Source organism: Trachurus trachurus (genome assembly GCF_905171665.1).
Source record: "Trachurus trachurus genome assembly, chromosome: 10".
Lineage (NCBI taxonomy): Eukaryota > Metazoa > Chordata > Actinopteri > Carangiformes > Carangidae > Trachurus > Trachurus trachurus.
Window position 1 is genome coordinate 4,352,648 of NC_139894.1, and position 11,314 is coordinate 4,363,961.

Consider the following 11,314-nt stretch of genomic DNA (forward strand, 5'->3'; position numbering starts at 1 on the left):
TCAGAGCTCAGCCTGGGCGTGCGGGGGGACAGGCCTCCTGGCCAATCAGGAGTCCGCTCCTCAAAGCAGTGCAGCCTATAGAGACGCCTCCATGGAAATGAGCCATGAGGAGCAGTCAGAGTCTCCCACTAGAAACTAAACACTTCATACAGTTAAATATTCATCATGTGTGATCAATCATTTAGAGTATTAACACATATAAAACTCTTCTGCACATTTAATTATTGGACTGTTTTTACATATTTGGCTTTGTCATTTTACAGTTTTCTGAGGGATCAATAAGTCAATCAATATTATATATACACTGCTCAAAAAAATAAAGGGAACACTTAAACAACACATTGTAACTCCAAGTATATTACACCCGTGTGAAATCAACGTGGGATGATAATTTTGATTTACATTGATCATTTTTATGTTATTTTGTTCTCAACACACTCTACTATATATTGAATAACGATTTTAAACTGCAATATTTCATTAATTGAGATCTAAGATGTGTTGTTTAAGTGTTCCCTTTATTTTTTTGAGCAGTGTATATATATTGTATCTATTATCACTGTCCTATGATGGCCCTGAAGGCTCAGCTCACTGCACTGACGATAATTGTCATCGCTGGTGTTTTCATAACAGAAAAATTATTATAAAATCATAATACAATACAATCAAAATACATTGGCCCATTGGCATAATCCCTATAGTCATAGCAGTAGGTTCGTTACCTTTAATTTTCGATGCAAGCTATTTTTAGAACGATGGAGCAGAGCCGTGAGCTGCTCAGAGCTACGCTACGGAGGCTCATTATGGGATTTCTTGGTTTCCCTCGTCAAACTCATCAAATACACAATCCAACAACTCCACAACGCTCTGGTGGACAAGTTGTGAGCTGCACATTCACCACGCTATGAGATAATAACACAACGTTACCACACAGAGTTGTTTTAGAGGGAAATTCATGCAAAACCGCTGATGCACGTTGCCTTCAGGGACAGTTTTTCATCAAGCAGTCTCTGCATTTCCCTCTAAAACAACTCTGTCTGGTAACGTTCTGTTATTATCTCATAGCGTGGTGACTATAGGGATTATGGCAATGGGCCAATTCGCCAAAAATGTTGAACTATCCCTTTAATATATTCACAATGGTAGAAAAAACAGGTTCACAAACATGTTGCAAATTCACAAAATCAACTTTACTGATACAACACACACATGACGTCCTTGAAACTCACGGACTTTTACATTTTAATAACAACTGTAACTTTTTTTATTTTACAATGAAACATTTGTAAAAGGAAAATAACAGAGTCGTGTTTTTCATGGCTGCTGCATGTGATTTTTATATTTTTCATTGAGAACATTTATGAGCTTCACTCTAATAAAAAAAAAAGAAACACTGGATGTGAGTCATAACTTCCACCTTTATGAAGGATTCAGCTTCTGTTTCACTTTGTTACAGTCCAACATGGTGTATTAGTGTTTGTATTAATATTAATAATAAACTGGAAAGAATCAGTGATAAAGGTGAAGCTTTCTTGTTAACGCTGGCGGGGACACGTGTCCTCTGGGTCTCGCTCTTCAAACTGAGGTCAGTGACCGGGACCTGGTCAAGGACGAGGACGAGGACGAGGAGGAGGAGGAGGAGGAGTTCATGTAATGTTTAAACCGGAGCACCTGAAGGAGACGCAGTCAAACAAATAGAAGACAAAACAACTTCCTTTAACCTCAGCTCCATGTGATTCACTCTGAAGCTCAGAGGGAAAGAACAACAGTGTAAATATTATTATTAACTTTATTAAGAGCACATTTCTACACTGCAAAAACTCAAAATCTTTCCAAGAATATTTGTCTCATTTCTAGTCAAAATGTCATTTCTAGTAAAAACAAATGTCATTATACTTCAAATAAGAGTCATCACATTAAAAAGTAACTTGTTTTTAGACACTTTTTACTTCTTTCAAGCAGATTTTCACTTGAAATAAGTACAAAAATCTGATAGTGGGGCAAGTTTTTCTTTCTTATTACAAGCACAAAGAACTTGCTTTCACTGGCAGATTTTTCTACTTATTTCAAGTGAAAATTAGTTTGAAACAAATGAAAATGATCTCAAAACAAGTTAATTTTTAGGTGATGAGTCTTATTGTAAGAGAAAAGAGGTTAGTTTTGATGAGAAATAAGACATTTTGACAAGAAATACGACAAATATTCAATCAATCAATCAATCAATCAAAAACTTTATTTATCCCCAAGGGGCAATTACTTTAAAAGCAGCATGTAGAGCAGCAATCTTTCTTGGAAAGATCTAGAGTTTTTGCAGTGTACGGTGGCCCCGAGGGCTCAACACACACAGAAACTCACAAACTGTTACAGCATCTAAACAGGTGTGTTCAGGTGGAGTCGGTAAACGGGTCACGTTCTGGTTAATGATTAATAAGATCACCAAAAACAAACCCCACAATAATTATAATGATGGTTTATAATGTGACTCCATATATCTCATATACCATATCTGAATAAATGTGAATAAAGTTCTAATTAAATGTTTTAGCATTACAGAATCAGCAGGTCTCCTTTTTTTTTAAAGTCCCAAAGTTTTCCCACAGTCCCTGAATGCATCATGGTGACTCCATGAGGAAGTTTGGGTGAAATGATTCACAGGAAATGTAGAATATGTAGGGCACAAACACACACAGAGAGAGAAAGAGAGAGAGAAGTGTGAGTTTATGAGCAGCTTTAAAAAGATAAGAAGATGTTAACAGCTCAGGCTGAAAGAGGAGGAGGAGGAGGAGGAGGAGGAGGAGGAGGAGGAGGAGGAGGAGGAGGAGGAAGAGGACGTAAACAGCAGCTCCATTAAACCAGACAGCTAATAAATGCATAACTCTTAAATGGAAGGATGAGCACCCGCCCCACCCTCACTCTGGCTTAGTGAACTGACCTCTTGTATCCCCAACAAAAAAATAATGTACAATCTAAAACAAAGGCCAGATAAATTTGAAGGAGTATGGGGTGGTCTAATGGAGCATCTGAACACAGCAGACATAGCTGATTGAAGAGTCACGCCAAGGATAGACGTATAGTTGCCGACTAGAGAAATCTAACTATCTATATTTTGTTTAACTTCTCCTTTTACTAATTGTTTAGTTTAGTTTAGTTTATTTCGGTCAATACATGTCATTAAAAGAAAAGTAACAAACCAGAAAGAAAAAAGTAAATAAAGAAAAATAACATCAATCAGAGTAAATAATAAGTAAACAGAAAAAGAAAATTTGGACTGAAAAGGCATAGGCTGAAGCATATTACGCCTACCCTATTACATCTCTGGTTAATTTAAAATTTGTAAAATGTACAATGTAATGTAATGTAATCAATGTATTTTCACTATGTACTTTTCTCCATTTGTTCTATCTCATTATATCTATTTATTACTACTTGTTGTTATTATTACTATTTTTATTTTATTAATTTTTTTATTTATTGTATATATACTGTATATATATATATATATATGTGTGTATATATATATACAGTATATATATATATATATTTTTTTTGTACCTATGTCTTGATCCTATTGTATTATAATTTGTATTTACTGTAACCTACATTTTTGATATACAGTATACCAGTAATGGGAAACGGGGTCACTGAAACACTTGTCTTGAATATGGAAAAATTCAATAAACAGAATGTTCAAAAAGAAAAAGAAAAAACCAGACACACACGTTAATGACTGTGAGCTGTTGTGGAGGAAACGCAGCTCCACCCTGTGATAAGACGCTGATAACACAGACGCAGCATCTTCACACACACAGTGGAAAATTACCAGAAAAAAACAAACTGGAGAAGAAACAGAGACGGAGACGGAGACGAGACAGGGGGACCAGAGACACCACAGGTTTCTATTTATGTCCAACTTCTCTTCCTCTTCTACGTTTTCAATTTAATTTCAATTAATTTCAATTTTAATTTATTTATTTAGGGAAGAAGGGACACACTGCAAAAACTCGAAATCTTTCCAAGAATATTTGTTGTATTTCTTGTCAAAATGTCTCATTTCTAGTCAAAACTAATCTCTTTCCACTTGAAATAAGACTCATCGTGTAAAAATGTACTTGTTTTTACTTGTTTTAACTTGTTTCAAACAAATTTTCAATTGAAATAAGTAGAAAAATCTGCCAGTGAAAGCAGGTTTTTTGTGCTTGTAATAAGAAAGAAAAACTTGCTCCACTATCAGATTTTTCTACTAATTTCAAGTGAAAATCTGCTTGAAATAAGTAAAAAGTGTCTGAAAACAAGTTACTTTTTAATGTGGTGAGTCTTATTTTGAGTAGAATGAGATTTGTTTTGACTAGAAATGACATTTTGACTAGAAATAAGACAAATATTCTTGGTAAGATATTTGAGTTTTTGCAGTGCAATGTATTTTTATGGACATGAATGTAAATACTTTATGCCAGCTTTCCATTTGTTTTACCTCAAGAAGAAGAGGAAACATCCCGAAAGTAAAAACACTAAGAACAACAAGACAGCAGAGAAGAATAAGACAATAGACAATATAAAAATTGAACTCTTAGTCGTCTACTACTAGTGCACTATTTAGAAAGTGCCCAGTAATAAAGTTGGACCGAACAGCAGAGAGTGAGTTATTGTTGTGGTATAATATGGATAACATATATAAACATTGTATGAATTTATATATTAGTTTATGACATATAACAGACAGTAGTATACATACCGTATTATATTATAATTTTTCATATGATCAAAGATGTTGTGACCATGTATTATGTAAACAATATATTATATTAAATTTACATTTAATGTACAAATGTAATGTTATTGAACGAGTAAACATATACAAAATTATATATTGCTACTACTTTATACTTACATATGTTTTTTCTTTTTGTCCTTCATGGGAACACAGTTTTGGAACAGTATTACTTACAAATAAGTAATATTCATCTGTCCTTATAAAGGTTCCATATATACAGTAATGTGTTTGTGTGTTTTTATGTACGATACAGATACATCGTAGTATATAATATTTGTGTGTTTGACGCTTCACTGTTGACTAGACTTCATATCTCTGACTCCACCTGTTTCTACTCGTCTTTACTTTCTGTTTCTCTTCCTTTAACTCAAGTCACTGTTTTTATTCACATCTTTGAAGTTTTACTTTTCTTTATATGAATAAAAACTGACTGGACGGGTCCATGATGCGTTCACTGACCGTCACGTTTTCTCTGTATATTCTTATTTCTAGATAATAACAAAAAAATAATTTTGAGTGTCTTGTTTTTTTTATTCAGTGTTGGTGGATTTGGTTTTTCCCAGGAGACATTAAACACACCTGCAGCCACCAAAACTGACCTATCCCATAGTTTCAGATTCAGATACATTTTTTATTAATTATTTATCAATTCATTGATAAACTCTCTCTCAGACTCTGACTCCACCGCCCCTCCCCCCGCGACCTCAGACTTTTGGACCCTGCTGCGTCTATACATAGACAGAGTGTCACGTTCGAGTGTGTGTGTGTTTGCTGATGCTGCATCTCGTATGTATGTATATCACCTTTCACCCATTAAAGTTTGTCTCCCACGGCGACTGAAGCTGAGGACACATTTGTTGACATTTCACTTCCCTCAACATTTGTGACAAAACCAGACATTTTATAAACATATAAACAAATAAAATGTTTGTTTTATGCTATATTTCTGTATAGTAGCTCATACTGCCCTTTACAAATCTATATGTTTATGTACTTGTGTTTATATCTTAGACGTCACAAAGCTTGTCAGTATAGTGTTGATACTGATTCTCTTATGCACACAGTCTATTTTTCGTATTCCATGTAACATTAGATGTATCTATAGTGTATATTTTCTTTACACTTGCCACTCATACTATAGGGTGTTCTGTGTGTAAATTGCTTTGTATTATAATATACGTATATATATATATATATGTCCTTTGTATTCTAATTGTATGACTCTGCTGCTTCTGGATGCTTGAATTTCCTTCAGGATCAATGAAGTATCTCTAATGTATGTTAGATAGATAGATAGATAGATAGATAGATAGATAGATAGATAGATAGATAGATAGATAGATAGATAGATAGATAGATAGATAGATAGATAGATAGATTTATTTGTCCTTTTCAGGAAAATTGTTTTCACCTTCCATACATACAGCCTCGAGAAGTACAGACAATCAAAGAAAAAGGACCACATCCATGACCATATTACATACATTCACATGCATTCCCACATTTCATACACCCACAAATAAAATAAAACCCCACACCTTACCTGGTTTCCCACATTTACATATGCATTCCCCATGATTTATATTCTTTTCATTTTCTTATTCAGTTCTGTTACGGCATATGTGATGAAGCTTTTATTGAAGTTTATTTTCTTCCAGGCCAGCGTTCTGTACCGTTGGCCAGAGGGGAGGAGTGTGAAGTGTGGGTTGAGTGGGTGACTGGGGTCAAGTGCTATGGAGTGTGCTCTGCGTACGGTGGCCGTGACGTTGAGGTCTGTGTGTAGTGTGTCCTGAGTGTGGCCTCTGATTGGTCGGTTGGGACAGGTGTGTTTGACATGGATAGTGTGTGTGAGGTTGAGTTTACACAGTCGACTGCAGAGACTCTGGTCACTGAGCTTTGATTTTTGGGATTATTTCAGTTTCACAGCAACAAACGCTGAAGACAGGAATCAAACAGCACAATGAATAAGATAAAACCATTCATGAATTCCTGAATTAAAGCAGAAGTAAGTGATATATTTGTGTTAATATAAGTCTTAAATAGTTATATCTTCCGACAGCAATCACTTACATAAGCCGTTTTCCCACTAAAATTAGCGGGTCGACGCGGGTTTTTTAAACGCGGGTCGACCCGCTAACAATCGGCATTTGGCCCCTTTCCCATTGACCAAAATGAGCCGAGTCTGACCCCCCGCTGAGGGATCAGACAGAGCATAAACCAGTCGCCCCGCTCTCATCCGCGGTGCAAGAGACACACACAGTCATGCCACAGCCGCCCGCCGCGGAGTGTCCGTCCGCCGAGGCAGACTCTCTGGCTGGCTGACCTGGAGCACCAGGACCGCGGAGGACAGAGAGTCTGCTGCGGCCGGATGACGGACGTCCGCGGCACAACACATCAGTTAAACAGACTGTCGCTTCTTTTCTTTTCTTTTTTTCTATCGTTTTTGGTCAGTGTTCTCTGATGTTTTGATCCCAGTCTCGGATGAGAGCAGAGCGGAGCAGAGCTTTGTTTTGGTACGTGATATGAGACGCGACCGGCGCGATGACGTAGCGTCACGTAACGTTCAGTGTCATCACGTAAATTAGCGGGTCGACGCGGGTCTGGCGTTCCCATTGCAAGCCGAGCCGAGCCGAGCCGATTAAAGGCGATTTTAACCCGCGTCGCTTGCCGAGTCGTTTGACCCGCGTCGACGCGGGTCAACGCGGCTCCGTGCGCCTTTCCCACTGCCACTAAAAGCCGATTGTTAGCGGGTTTAAACGGGTTTTTTGGCCAGTGGGAAAGGGGTAATAGAGTGTTTGGACCGAAACACGGGTCTGTCAGTCCCTCTGCGAAAACGACCGGATCACTCACTTCTGCTTTAATAAAGTAAATCTATCTATCTATCTATCTATCTATCTATCTATCTATCTATCTATCTATCTATCTATCTATCTATCTATCTATCTATCTATCTATCCATCCATCCATCCATCCATCCATCCATCCATCCATCCATCCATCCATCCATCCATCCATCCATCCATCCATCCATCCATCCATCCATCCATCCATCCATCCATCCATCCATCTATCTATCTTTGTTTATTTGTATTATTCACAATGTAAATGGACTTGCACTTATTGTCACAGCCTGGCTCTTACAGCCATGACAAAGAGGGAGAGACCACCGTGGCAACAATTAACAAATGTTTATTTAATAATAAATAATAGGATACTGCAACAAAAGACCAGATCATGGGGTGTGAGTGTCAGTACATAGGTATGTAGAGCATGTTGTGTGAGTGTGAGACGTATGTGTGTGTGGGGTGTTGTAAGGTGCATAACACAAAGGAGCAACAAAGTAAACTAAGGAGACTGCATCGCCGTCACCAGTACCTGCAGGAGAGGGGAGAAGGAGAGAGAGCAATCAGCAGGCCTGGCTTTATAACCTGGTGACACCGGGCCCAGGTGTCACCGGCAGGCCTTAATCAAGAGGGCGTGACCAGCGGTGTGGCACCAGCCCACCACTGGGGACGCCACACTTATATAGGCCGGTGCATATTCTCATTTGTCCAGGTCATAGTATTTCAAAGGAGGTTAAATCGAAAGCAACTGGACTTAGTTATTTGTCTAGGAAGACGTTTCACCTCTCATCCAAGAGGCTTCATCAGTTCATGTACGCAGCTGACCAGGCTGGGACTGGTCCAACTATCTGGTGTGGAGACTCACTATTTAACCTCTTGTGTGGGCGTTCACAAGTGATGATGTCACTGGTTCCCTTTTGTGCTCCAAGTGCCAACGACAGTCGTTGGAGTGACAGTCGTTGGTCGGAAGTTGGTTTCGACTTCGTTAGTGCCCTATTGTGTTCTAAACGACAGCTCACAGGCCCAAGGGGCAGAACACAAGCACCTGAGAGGCGCCCTGACAACTTGTGGTTACCCTAACTGGACCTTTGTGAAAACTGCAGCTGCTTCCAGAAAGAAAACCAGCAAAGTGGTTGAGAAAGAAAGACAAAACAAGAGAAAAAACATAGTCATTCCATATGTGTCTGGAGTATCAGAAAAACTCAGGAGGATCTTTAACAAACACCGTATCCCTGTGTATTTCAAACCCAGCAACACACTCAGACAGAGACTGGTACATCCCAAGGACAGAACACCACACACCCACAAAAGCAATCTGGTGTATGCAGTCCAATGCAACGAGGAATGCAAAGACCTCTACATTGGAGAAACAAAACAACCACTGCATAAACGCATGGCCCAACACAGGAGAGCAAACTCCTCAGGACTGGACTCTGCTGTCCATTTACATCTCAAGGAGAAAGCCCACTCCTTTGAGGACAGCAATGTTCAAATCCTAGACAGAGAGGACAGATGGTTTGAAAGAGGAGTTAAAGAAGCCATTTTTGTAAAAGTAGAAAAACCTTCCCTCAACAGGGGAGGAGGTCTGAGACACCACCTATCTCCAATTTACAATGCTGCCCTTTCATCCCTTCCCAGGAGACTCAACCATCTAGCCTCAAAGAACAACCACTGTTCACAAGTGGCAAGTGACTCCAACGACTGTCGTTTAGAACACAATAGGGCACTAACGAAGTCGAAACCAACTTCCCACCAACGACTGTCACTCCAACGACTGTCGTTGGCACTTGGAGCACAAAAGGGAACCAGTGACATCATCACTTGTGAACGCCCACACAAGAGGTTAAATAGTGAGTCTCCACACCAGATAGTTGGACCAGTCCCAGCCTGGTCAGCTGCGTACATGAACTGATGAAGCCTCTTGGATGAGAGGTGAAACGTCTTCCTAGACAAATAACTAAGTCCAGTTGCTTTCGATTTAACCTCCTTTGACACAATTATATAGCGCTTTTCTAGTCTCTTGGACCACTCAAAGCGCTGTAGGTCACATTCACCCTTTCACACACATTCATACAGCGCTGCAGCGCAGGAATCTAACCATTCACACACATTCGTACACCCAATGGACACATCGGGGGGCAAGTGTGGGTTCAGTGTCTTGCCCAAGGACACTTTGACATGTTGCCAGGAGGAGCCTGGAATCGAACCACCGACCTTCCGTTTGGTGGACAACCCGCTCTACCTCCTGAGCCACAGCCGCCCGTGTGACCTTTTAAATTCTCTCTTCAGTTTGGTTGCAAACACATTCAAGGAATTATTCCTCTTACCATATACATTCTATTGGTCAAACATGTGCAACCTATGTATTTATTCTCTTTATTCAACTGCTCCTTGACGACACTGTATTCCTTGGCATTCTATTTATTAACTTCAGTGATTCTCAAACTGTGGTACTCTAGGTGGTACGCAAAAGACTCACTGAATTAAACATAAATAAAATAAATTTCAGATGCACCAAAAATTGGGCAACTGCATATTTTCGGCTGAAAATGGCCAAAAATGCATTTGCAGGATGTTGTGATGATACCATAGAATAGAGACAAAGCATTATCAGCAAAGGAGGCACTGCTCCGACCACACGTGTATCTGTTTACCTGTTAGCTCCGTTAGCTCCATTAGCTCCACTAGCTCCGTTAGCTCGGTTACAGTCCAACTGGAGCGGCCCGTCTATAAAATGAAATGAGCAGCGCTTCAAATAACCTGCGTACTTAACCTGCGTACAGTCTATGTTTTGGACTCGAGTGAAAACAAATGTGTGTATGAGCTGAAAAATGAAACAACGTATCATTGTATACCGCCATTATAATTCTTAATTATTCATTATTATTATTAGGGAAGACTGGGGATCACTTTCACCAGTAAGGGATAACATTAGAGTTATTTCATTTTCATTTCATTTTCCTTTATTTGTTCGAGAGGGACAGTGTACATTAATGAACATTTTAAAAAGATAAAATGTAAATGCAACCAATTATAGCCAATAGGCTAATTTCCGTTGGCAGTCCCCCTGCCGGATGGAGCATGGCAATGAGACCTATAATAAAGGTAGCAAATTACATTAAGACAAATAATGCTCAATATCACCACTCCCTCCCTGACATTGCATGTGAATTTGCATGGCTCAGAAACTAATATTTTGGACCAGCTAAATGTTAACTAGTATCGATATTAGGTAACTTGTATAAGATGAAAGAGCAGGTTCTTGGGTGAAATATGAGTCATTTCTGTTAGTGAGGGATAATAAAGGACTGTATAAATGGTTGGTTTGCTGATCCTGATCCCCAACTTCGCCCCAGGTGTGTCGGTCAGAACACAGATGCTGACAACTCTCCTTAGTTTGACTGTTTAATTACGTTCAAGCAACAGTACAGAACATGGGCATAACTTTGTGTGAGTGGTTCTGTCCAGAAAAGAAGGAAGAAACATATTATCTGGCCCACATTACATACACAACATATATTGACATACTGCACCTTTAATATTGTAATAACATACACCTTTCTGTATATGCAGTGTAGCTAATTAGCATTAACAGTGCACTTGCTAACTTAATACAGGAAATTACGTAGCTACACATCCACTCCTAGCTAACCAATTAACAGCCACATGTTTTATATTAGCAATCAGCTCCAAGCTAGGT